This window comes from Artemia sp. Qi Xiang Cuo, chromosome 4 (genome assembly GCF_049724085.1).
Source record: "Artemia sp. Qi Xiang Cuo chromosome 4, ASM4972408v1, whole genome shotgun sequence".
Classification (NCBI taxonomy): Eukaryota; Metazoa; Arthropoda; class Branchiopoda; order Anostraca; family Artemiidae; genus Artemia; species Artemia sp. Qi Xiang Cuo.
This window is the reverse complement of record NC_142797.1, coordinates 14,791,224-14,803,806: the sequence shown is the minus strand read 5'-3', so window position 1 is coordinate 14,803,806 and position 12,583 is coordinate 14,791,224. Positions and strand designations below refer to the sequence as shown.

The following is a 12,583-nucleotide window of genomic DNA, read 5'->3' as shown; positions in this document are numbered from 1 at the left end:
CAGGCAACAAGCCTTGTGCCCATTTTTTCTGGCAAGCTTTTTCTTGATGTGGAACCACATGATATTGAGACCATATAGTTGTTCTTGCCAATAACTATTGGCAAACGTAGAGTAGCCTATTCATTTCTTATTCTTTTACAGTTACCTTGGTTTATGCTAGAAATTTTTTAAAAATTTATTTAAATTACCATTTTTGAAACTTATTTTTTCAATACACTCAATATTCATTAAACTTAGCATTTTTTTTTTACAGGCAACAAGCCTATTTTTTCTGGCAAGCTTTTTCTTGTTGTGGAACCATATGGTCTTGACACCATGTAGTTGTTCTTGCCAATAGTTATTGGCAATAGTAGATTAGTTTATTAATTTCGTCTCCTTCTTGCAGTCTAATCTAAATTGCCTTGTTTTATACTTTATAATGATTTTTTTTTCAGCGCCCACATGTGTATTGTGACATTCAAATGACTCCAAAGATGTTTACTTTCTTTGATAAACCTGAGTTGTTCAGAAGCCATCTCCTTTCGTGTGTTTGATGTTCTTCTCCAATTGACTGAGAACCATAAATTACAAGGCTGGTCAGATGAGGTTGAGCGGTGTGTGCTACTTGCCTGCTTAGCTACATGTGCCTCTTACAGGATGGTTGGACTTACTTCAGGTATACCAAGACAGAGTGTTAAGGGTATTGTGCACAGAAAAATCAATGTATTGCTTTCCCTCTGTAAGCATATTATCAAGCTGAAGTAAATTTAATTGGAAAAAATTTTGCTACAAAAGCAAGATCTAGTGTTTTTATGTGCTGCTGGTGCCATTGATGGAACATGTTGGAACCCTTGGTCCCAGTTTGTTCAGATAAATGTCCTTCCCAGATTCTTTACTTTTGGTCCCATAATTTTCCCCAAGTAATAATTTCCCCTAGTAATAATTATTAATTTTTCTTTAATTTTGGTGGCCCCATTTTCTGTCCTTCTTTAATTGCGTAGTTGGTTACACAGACCACGAGGTATTAAGTGCGCAGTTGGGGATTATTGACCAGTCTTTAGTAAGCCCTTGGATTGGCTGGAACAGCTATATGGTTTGCCAATAGCTATTACCCAGAACAACTATTTGGTCTCAAGACCATATGGTTCCACATCAAGAAAAAGCGTGCCAGAATAAATGGGCATAAGGCTTATTGCCTGTAAAAAAAAAATTCCAAGTCTAATGAATCTAGACAAAATATTCAACTAGATGTACATTAAAAACTTTAAGATTACCAGAATGAAACAAAGTGCACAACCATTGTTTCTATTAGGTTTGTCTCTCATTTTAATGATGATGATACTTGTAATCCCACAAATTGAGATACATATTTAAAGTATTAATTTGAACATATTGAAAGAACACTATAACATAAACTATTTTCCAAAAACACACAAATCGTCTGGTTTAGCCCTTCCTAAAATACTCTTCCGAAATCTATTCATCCATTGTTTTGCTTAACAGACATCACTGCAGAAGTGTTAAATCACTCTTACCAAAGGATAATGCCTCCCCCAAAAGAAACTCCTGCGTATTTTCCAAGGGTTGGCTACATACTTATTAAGGAAAAGAATTAGTAATTGACCTACTATAACCATTCCCTTTTTTTCAATATCTAATGATCTTCATCCAAGTCTTATTACAGCTGACATTAAGGTTTTTAGTCTCTTATCAATCATCACAGTAATGAGCAGTCATTATTGGAGATATAAAAATTTCTGTTAGTGCTTTGTTGATCAATCTCTACCACTTGGAACATTGGCCATGTCTGCTGAAAACTCACCATTGAGAATGAATACCAATAACAATTGCATTACTGATGTGGAACTAACTCCTTTTAAAACAAATTAAAAGTACCAGTAATCGGACCTGGCCTATTATTTATTCTTCTTTCTGCCTTCGTATCATGAAAACAAGATTCACTTTCTTTACATTAAAGCAGAATTACTATAAATTAGGAAATTGAGTAAAACTGTGTTTACCTTGGTGCTATAACCAGTAGTTGATGGACAGATGGAATACAATTGTTTTGTTAAAAATATTACATTTGGCAATGATTTATGATTTAACAATCTTGTAAAGCAGCTGAGTTAGGTCAATGCAACTCTCAGGGATTTATCAAGAGCCTTACCATTCTCATGGGAAGAATCTTAAGCACCCATTTTCCTTCCAAAATGCACTGACCTTTGATACCTTGGAAAAATTCTAGATGAGCATTTTTTGCTATCTTGGAAAGGGTGTAGCCTAGGGAAATGAAACTTTCTGAAATGAATCTACAGAATCAAGTTTATCATGGATAGGTACTTTAAGTACTGGTAAATATGGAGCAGTCCATATTATTGACTACAAATAAAGTGAACATACCACTCAATACCTTTTTTCTGAATATAATAATTGCTTTTCTTGCAAATCCAATTTTCAGCCCTTTTGGACCTTTAAAACTGATAACTTTTTTCAATAGTTTGCGGGTATAAAAAATGCTTAAAATGTTGGTTTCAAACTTACTATTTCATCATAAATACATTCTGTAAAAGTTATATAATCAACTAACATTTATTTGTCCTGAACAAGTTGAATATAGCAAATTCAAACAAGTTTTGCCATATTTTCTTCTTATTCTGTTAGGCCACTTAAAACTGCCATTCTGCCTAAATGTAAAAAAAAATTGTCAAAGCTGACAGAAGAAACATGGTGGATGGTGAAATGGAGATTTTGTTTTGAATTTTTTTTATCCACTTTGTGACAGTTTAGGTTAGGGCTCAAAATTGAATTTGCAAGAAAAGTGATTATTATATTCAGAAAGAGCGTAAAAAGGGCCTCAGTTGGTATTTTCACTTTATTTGTAGGCTAATAGTATGGACTGCTCCATGTTTACTTAAATATATATATCTCCACTCATCCTTTTGAGGGTGCTGAGCTGCTGACCTTTAAAATTTTAGTATTATAAAAGTGAAACCTTTTAAAATTCCTCTTCATCTAAAGCAAAGTACAAGGAAAGTCAAATAACAGGAATTGCAATTACAAAAATAAAACCAGAGAAATAAAATGAAAATTAAGAGATATGATGTTTTTCCAAAATTTGAATGATGTGTTAAGTAGGCAAATTTTTATGACTTAGAAACCAGGAGAGTTTTACCACAGTAACTTGGCAATAGGCCTACATTCCTGGAGTATGCTTTGTCATTTGTAAAGTATACCCCCTAACTAATGTCCTTCTAATATGTATATCTGATGCTCAATTGTAAGTAAATATGCCACAGTAAGATAAAAATATACTACTAAAGAAACAAATTTGGGATTTATATTTTCACATTAGGGAGGGGGGGTAAAGTATAGCAGGTCTGCATGGCTAATGTGTTTGGTACAATTATTGTGCATAATATGTAGTAAGAATTGTTTTCTAAATTCACACTGTCCAAATAATTTACCCTTACCCCCTCCCCCCTAATGTGCAAATACTTACGACAAATTTTATATTTTCTATCTATTCTGTCACTTCTCTTTTTCCTGTCTCACACTAAGCTGAAAGAAGCTAACAAAAGAAAAATGGTTCTATAATGCATTAATGAATGAACAACTTGAGTGGTAGGGGCTTTATCATACAAGTACATATGCTTTTAAGCCCTGGATTCACTACTGAAAGTTTCATTTTCTTAACATAACGTCTTTCCAAGATAGCAAAGAGTGGCTAGTCCATAGTTTTACCAAAATTCTACTCAAATAACAAAGATTGCATCTTCTAAACTAAAACCAGAAGAAAGTATACTGAAAATGAGTGTATAGTCATTTTTTCAAAATTCCAGTATCTAGAATTTTACCCTGTGAAAAGCATAAGAAAAGACATAAAGTGATGTATTTACTTTCATCCTATCTAAATTATGTTGGCAACTGAAAATTTAACTCTGGAAGTTTTATATACCTAAATTAATTGAGTAAAAAAGATTTGTTGAATGAATAATCAAGGTGTATAAGCCTACCGTTATTATTTAGCTGGTCCAGAAAAAAGAACGATTAATTTCACTAATTCTTCCCAATCAATCTCTTTCAGTGTGCAGAAGATCTAGCTCGTTAGCTTTCGGACAATCAACGTTGGATATTTCATTGGATTTTGTGCTGGACTTTTGCTAACTGCGTCTTCCGGACACAGCCTTACATTACACGATTTATGTGCAACCCCCTGAAAGTTACTCCCACCTGATAGAATAGGATTACCTAAATGATCATGGTTGCGGACTACCGCATACCCATTACCCTCAACAAATTTTTCTTACACGCCCAGCACATCTTCTGATTTTTAATGGCCAACTTGTCTTCTGGTGATATTGGAAAATTTGTGTTGCGCAGCCGTGAAATTGACTTGTTAGCTGTTTTAATAATTGCAACCATAGCTGCGTCTACCTAATCTTCCCCATCCAATGTCTAAAATACATCTACCAATTGCATGATATTACTCGAGTCCCTTTGGTTCTGGGCAAAAGAGACCTTAATGGCTTTGTGTTCTTTGACACGATTCAAATTTTATAAATCGCACACATCCCTGAGTTTGGCTTCGATGTCTAATATCACCTTGTCGCTCTGTAAGAGCGAGTTCTGAAAGCTTTTGAACCGCAAGATGACATTGTCGCCCGAAACTGTCTCCACGGACTGGTATCTATGACGCTTGCAGTGTCTCAAGTGATTTTTCAATTTTAATTAAGTATTAAATCTAGATGAACACATTGGACAGTAATAGCGTATAGTTTGCTTTAATCCCCAACTTTGAACCCGACTAATATTTGTAAAGTCCAATCGAATCAGGGTTTTTGACAGGCTATTAGAGAAGCCATACCCAGTGCTTCACTGACTCAATGGACGGAGCCCTTACTGAATATAATACCCCCTTTTATTTTTAGGTTCCCCCTCTTCATAATCTGTATCGTACTGTGACACTGAAACACCAATCTTTAAATGTTCGTTTGCCCTCTCAAAAATCTCAAACCTCTAAGTGTTACAGGATATTGCTCCTTTAAAAAATTAAAATCAACTTTTGGAAACTGCCCCCTGCTCACCCCCATTCACTGCCAATACGTCTTAGCAGCTTCCTTTTAAAGGGGTTTATGTCCAGCGACAAAAACTGAATACTTGAAGCACTCTAAGTCTGTATCGAAAGAGAAATGCTATACACCCCCACAAACCTTCAAATCAGCATTATATTTTCTAAAATCTTCTTCCCCCTCCCACCTCTTACAAAATATTTTTAAAATTTCGTAATATTTACTTCTAAATTTTCAATAAATAAAACAATCAATCTGCTCCTATTTGTATCGTGACACCCCACCGTTTTAAAAATATTACCCACCCAATCAGAAAAAAAACCTCAAAATTGTGCAAGTCTGGATGAAGTGTCCGCATCGCCATTTGCAGGTAATGCGACTACAAATCACCCGTCTTTTCATTTTAAAAGACATTATAAGTAAGATGAATGCCTTTTTACTGTCTCGTCCTCCCGCCTCCCGAATGTGGTTTTCAAGAAGTTTCCGAATCTTGTTGGTATAGGAGTGCGCTTGTCTACTGTATCTGTATGGATGCTGCCACTAGAAAGATTATTAAATGGGTCTCCAAACTCAGCCCTACAATGATAAATATTGCGCAAAGCAGTATCAGTTAACTTTAACTCGGGTAAAAAGGGTGTGAGCTGGCACCATTTTGTTCCCCAATATCACTGTGAGAGGTGGTTAATTGATCTTCTAGCAACCTCTCGACCTCGCTTGATAGTAGCTGATCTAAAGAATTATTGAGAAATTCACTGTCGAGGTCAAGATCCCTTACAAAAGCGTCTAAATCAAAGCTGGGGGACTCTATACTAAACGGGCTCACCCCTCGAACTTGAACCCCCCTCACGTCCACTTTCCAATGTACACGCATTATAATGACTTCAATATTAAAAATTCAATATTCTTTATTGTTTGAAAGATACATAGCCAATGCCTTGTCTTTAAAGTTGATGGGCTACTGTTAACAATGATTAGGGTATTTTTAACACTTTGAATAGAGTCGAGGAAATCTGAAGGTATACAATAGGATTTGTGTTCATGGTGCCAAGTCTAATAGAAGAGTGCCATCAGGGGTAATTCCCCAATAGGTTTCAAATTGGTTTAGTGAAATTAAAACAATATTTTCCTTCAGCAAAGGTATTTTCTAGACGCACACTATCCGTTCGGACAATAGTCATATCTTGAGTACCGAACAAATCCAATACAGAGATGCCATGAGCGTTTGCAAACATTTCTTCGGTATACCATTTTCAAATAATTGTATATCTTGATCTAGGGATTGCATTATCATTTTATATAAAGTCCTGTAGGACTTATCAAAGGATAAATTGCAGAGTGGGATTCCATTTACTTTACATACAAGAGATGAAAGTCTAAACATTTTAAATTTATGTGGAGAATTTACCCAAGATCCAACAGTGCTAGCACTTTTTACAAAGACGAAGCTAGTTTTGAAGGAATTTCACCATTGATAAATGATGAATCAGCGTAGATATGTGTATTCGTAGCAATATGTCGTTGATTCGTAATTGTATGAAGAACGACCAATTTAATATTATTTCTGGAGGCTCTTAATTTTTCAATTGCAAAGGCAACATAACTCATAACTTGCTGTTTTTGCACATGAAGTATTGCCGAGGTGAGAGAGACTGTTACATTGTGTGCAATGGCAACTACTTTTCATGAGATGATATTGAACGATGCAAGTTGTAACTTTATATCAATCTTTACATAAGGGAGTAGCCCTTGAGGTATATTAAATATCTCAAGATTTATTTTCCGAACCAAGTATAAAACTTTAGTTGTCGCATATCTGAATATATTGCCAGCGTCAATGTCCATTTTATATTCATATCCTATAGTAGTACCCCCTCCATTGATTCAAGTGCATGCCCTCCCTAGTCTCAAGCACATGCCCTCCCCAGTTTCAAGCGCATGCCCTCCCTTTTTCATGGGATTTCAAGCGCATGTCCTCTAACATCACGCGGCACACCTGTTTCTAGGCGACATTTCTGCCCAGGCGAGATTAAGCATGTCTGGGGACAAGATTAGGCATGTCCGGGACAAGATTAGGCATGTCCGGGACAAGATTAGGCACGTCTAAGCAATATTAGGCATGTCCAGGGGAGATTCGGCATGTCTAGCAAAGATTTCAAGGACAAACCCTCTTTCCTGTTACTAGGCAAAATCATGTCTAAACGCGTTCCCGGTGGTTGAAACTATTGATCGAAGATTAGTTTCTTTCTGGAAGTGGGACAGTCAACATGGATGCTTATACACTATTGAATATTGGAAGTAATGATGAAACGGGACATAGAGTGCCTAAGGTGGTGGTAGAAATTACAAGGGGTTCTCGACGAAGCCTAGAATAGGACAAGATATAGTTTCGTATGCCAATGACACTATACTAGCCGTTCTTTGGGGAATTCCTAACCCCAGACAACTTCCAAATCAGTTTGAAAAAGTCATCAGTGCGCTAGCATGGATGAGGGCTATCTCTACAGAGATACCTCAAAATATACTATAAAAGACAATGATGAAAACTCAAAGAAAAATGTGCATAGTGTACGATGTAACGGTGAATATGATGATTAATATGATTTAAGAGAAGAGAAAAAGTGGCCCTTCAAGAGAGAACATAGAAGATTATTAGACGTAATGGATTTTGGACATAAAAATCGTTTTGGAAGAGTTCTCATATACCATTTTACGATAAATCTCATTATTTATATGATTGATACTAAGTTTTGTATCGTAATCTTACAATAAATTTGTTTGTACTATATTAATTTTGTCTTACTCGATAAGCCTAGGATAAGGATACAAGCAGAGACTTCTGTACATGAATAGTTTAGATTGAATAGATCACCCCTTGCAGTGTTATCAGCCCCACCCCTCCCAAGTTTCCTGTCAAAGATTAAAAAAAAACATAGAAGTCAGCAGTGTAATGTTTTTTTTTCTTAAGAAAACAACCGTTTCTTTTTTTATCTGACCTATTAAAATAAAATCATTCTTATAATATTTTATTCATTCGTCAAATCAATATTTACAATACTTTTTAAGTATACTATGTCTGCTTCTGCTATTCCAAAATCACTATCACTATCCTCATTCGCCGATACTCTCAACTCAGAAAGAGTGGGGAGATTGTAAAACAAATCCCCACGTACTCTCATATTCCCCAGAGGGGGCAGACTCTAACAAACGCTCGTCGTCTTCGATGCAGAGTCGGCCCGAAGGCCCCTTCCTCACCAAATCCTCCGAGGCATACGACAATCCATCCTTGGTGTAATATACTTCCAGAACATCATCCGTAGCATCATTGGTTGTGTCACAAAAAAGAAGCTCCTTGCTTTCAGTGAGCTCCCACTCACACCATATATCCTCTCAGTTTGAAAAAGTCATCAGTGCGCTAGCATGGATGAACATGTTGAGTTAGAAATATCCTTTTATTGTGACTCTTCCATGTTTAATGGACATTATCATGATTTTGAACATTCTCATGAACCAACTACATGTTTATACAGTTTAGACTCTAGAATAGACGAGAAAAATCTGGAGGAAATAAGGAAAAGAATCTTGATTGATATGGAGAGAAATTTATCCAGAGTACAAGTAAGGACTCACAAAACGAAGTCTCATACGACAGAAAAGGAAGAGGAAGATCGAAAGAAGAGACAGAGAAAAGAGGGCTCTCTACTGAGATACCTCAAAATATACTATAAAAGACAATGATGAAAACTCAAAGAAAAATGCACACAGTGTAAGATATAACGGTGAATATTATGATGAATATGATTTAAGAGAAGAGAAATAGTGGCCCTTCAAGAGAGGACATAGAAGATTATTATACGGAATGGATTTTGAACATCAAAAATCGTTCTGGAAGAGTTCTCATATACCATTTTACGATAAATCTCATTATTGATATGATTGATAAGTTTTGTACCATAATCTTAAAATAAATTTGTTTATACTATATTAATTTTGTCCTTCTCGATAAACCTAGGATAAGGGTACAAGCAGAGACTTCTGTACATGAATAGTTCAGATTGAATAGATCACCCCTTGCAGTGTTATCACCCCCCCCCCCAAGTTTTCTGTGAAAGATTAAAAAAACTTCATAGAAGTTAGCTGTGTAATGTATTTTTTTCTTAAGAAATCAACCATTTCATTTTTTTTCATTTGACCCATTTAAATAAAATCATTCCTATAATATTTTTATTCATTCTTCAAATCAATATTTACAATACTTTTTAAGTATATTATGTCTGCCTCTTTTATTTCAACATCACTATCACTATCCTCATTCATCGATACTCTCAACTCAGCAAGATGGGGGAGATTGTAAAACAAATCCCCACGTACTCTCAGATTCCCCAGAGGGGGCAGACTGTCCAACAAACGCTCGTTGTCTTTGATGCAGAGTCGGCCCGAAGGCCTCCTCCTCACCAAATCCTCCGAGGTATATGACAATCCGTCCTTGGTGTAATATACTTCCAGAACATCATCCATAGCATCATTGGTTGTGTCACAAAGAAGAAGCTCCTCGCTTTTGGTGAGCTCCCACTCACACCATATATCCTCTCCTTCATGAACACTATGTTCGGCATATTCATTCTATATGCTTTGTCCCTCTTGATTATAATTATCCCATATGGTTTAACCCTCTTGGATATACTAGGGGGTCTCATATAAAAGAAATAAACATGTGAGGAATAGGAATAATTAATATATTTTTATGTATTTTCTTAGAAAAACATGCCCATCCTTTACTTTATATATTAACCAATTCTATAATTTTGTTACAAAAATTGAGTTTACAGTTAAAAAGTTTATTAGTTCAATTTTTACGTAAATGACTGTTTTTCGATCCAAAGCAAGGTTTTTTCTAGCCAAAGATGCACATTTGAACCAGAGAAAATATATTTTCTATAATTTTGTTAAAAAAATTTAGTTCGCAGTTGTATAAAAATTTAATTAAAAAAAAAATTTGTTCAGTTTTTAAGGAAATGGCTCATTTTTGATCTAAAACTAAGTTTCGGTTTGGTATATAAAACATGTCAATTACGAGGGTAAGTATAAAACCTTTTATTCACTAGATATGACTTCAAATACAAAAAGTAGATAAAACCTATAAAAGTTTATTTCTTCTATTTTTACGGAAATGGCTCAGTTTCGATCCAAAGCTAGGCTTTTTCTAGCCAAAGACCCACATTTGAACCAGAGATATGTATTTTCTATAATTCTGTTACAAAATTGGAATTCACAGTAAAAAAAAAAATTTTTAGTTCAATTTTTTGTGGAAATGGCTAATTTTTTATCTAAGACTAGGCTTCGGTTTGGCATATAGAACATGTCAATTACGAGGGCAAGTATAAAACCTCCTATTCACTAGATTTGACTCTTCAAATACAAAAAATAGATAAAACATTTAAAAAGATTATTACTTCAATTTTTACGGAAATGGCTTATTTTCGATCCAAACCTTGGCTGTTTTCTAGACAAAGATACATATTTGAACCAGAGAAATGTATTTTCTATAATTTTATTACAAAAGTGGAATTCACAGTTTAAAAAAAATTATTAGTTCAGTTTTTACGGAAATGGCTCATTTTTGATCTAAAACCAGGCTTTGGTTTGGTATATATAAAATGTCAATTACGAGGGCAAGTATAAAACCTATTCACTAGATATGACTCTTCAAATCCAAAAAGTAGATAAAACCTAAGAAAAAATTATTAGTTCAATTTTTACGGAAATGTCTTATTTTTCGATCCAAATCTAGGTTTTTTCTAACCGAAGATTCACATTTGAATCAGAGAAATGTATTTTCTATAATTTTGTTACAAAAGTGGAGTTCGCAGTTTAAAAAAACATTTTATTAGTTCAGTTTTTAAGGAAATGGCTCATTTTTAATCTAAAACTAGGCTTCTGATTTGGTATATAAAACATGTCATTTACGAGGGCAAGTATAAAACCTCTAATTCACTAGATATGACTCTTAAAATACAAAAAGTAGATAAAACCTATAAAAGGTTTATTAGTTCAATTTTTATGGAAATGGCTTATTTTTTATCCTGTTGAACCTGTTATAGGTTCAACAGGATAATTCCACTTTTGAACCTGTTACAAAAGTGGAATTCACGGTTAAAAAAAGTTTATTAGTAGTATAAGAAATACAGGAGCTGCCTCACCAATCTCACCGCTTCAATTTACCCCCTTTTCAATTGAATTCACCCCATTTTAAATGAAAATTCCGAACATTTTAACAATTTTCCATCTTGAGCTTTTACATCAAAAAAGGTCTTTTGAAATAAGAATTTTTGATGTAATTGAAAAAATATTCCATTCTTCTTATATTACTGATAAAATGAAATAATTGAATATTGATTAGATAGTTCGATATACTACTAATTAAGTTCAATATCAATATCTATATAATTATTATTATCTTTCCCTTTTCTTTAAATAACCTTTAGAATCATACCTTTATCTTTTTCTAATTTTTTAAATTTCTTTTCAAAATCAGCTGCTTTAGAATCAAATCGTTTTGGTGCAAATATATCAACCATTTCACCCTCAAAATTATAAATAATAACAAGTTTATTACCATATTTAGTTACTACGTTTTTCATTGCTTTAATTGTGTATTCTATTCCAATGTCTAAGTCTTCTTTCTTAATGGTTCGATTGTATTTATTTTCCACTTTCATTTCTCTTAAAAGTTTCTCCATTTATTTGTAAATTATTTTATTAAACAAATTTTCTGAATCGAAAATAATTTATAGATTAACATTTAGTTTATAGATTAACATGTAATCTATGATCAATAAACTTGGCATTATTCCCAAGAATCTTTCACTTGGTGAAAGATTTCTGGGAATAATGCCAGACACGCGACAAAAACAAGTTTCAGATTACGCAACCTAGTAGGTGTATTTCGAACTATATGAGATGCTAGATGCTAGCAAACATTTTGTAACTACCATAACAGAAGTTTGTAAAGAAATAGCCAATGATTATGAAAATAGACAACAAGAACATGGTTATACACAAGAAGAACAAAGAGAAAAATTGAAAAATACAACTAATAAAAGCTGCCATATATGTGAAAAAGAAATAGGTGATAATCATTTCCATTTAGATCGTGTCCACGTAAGTGGTAATATACGAGGGTTTACGCGCTGAGTGTAATAACAACTTTAGATTTCCCAAACATATACTGCATTACTGATTATGCTTATGATTATGCATCACTATTGTAATGCATAATCTCTCAAAATATGACTCTCATTTATTTCTTAGAGAATTAGTACCTGATAATGGTATTTTTGATTCAGCGGAGAGTTTTATATCATTTTATAAAACAATTATGTTAATGAAACCCAATACGAAATGCGCTTCATAGATTCATTCTGATTTATGGCTTCATCATTGATGAAGCCACTTTCAATTCACTTTCAGATGAAAACCAATGAATTTCATGACTTTTTAAAAATACTTGAACGTTTTTCATAACAAATTCTTTA

The 12,583-nt window shown here is 33.9% G+C and overlaps 1 long non-coding RNA gene across 1 annotated transcript in view; it reads left to right on the top strand.

Annotated features, from left to right (window-relative positions):
- Positions 1-474: 474 nt before the first annotated feature.
- The window catches only part of LOC148952803 (uncharacterized), a 39,526-nt gene continuing 27,417 nt past the window's right edge, over positions 475-12,583 (top strand). Inside the window, exon 1 of the long non-coding RNA XR_016141612.1 lies at positions 475-655. This is a non-coding gene — a long non-coding RNA (uncharacterized LOC148952803). The remainder of the gene's footprint in view (positions 656-12,583) is intronic.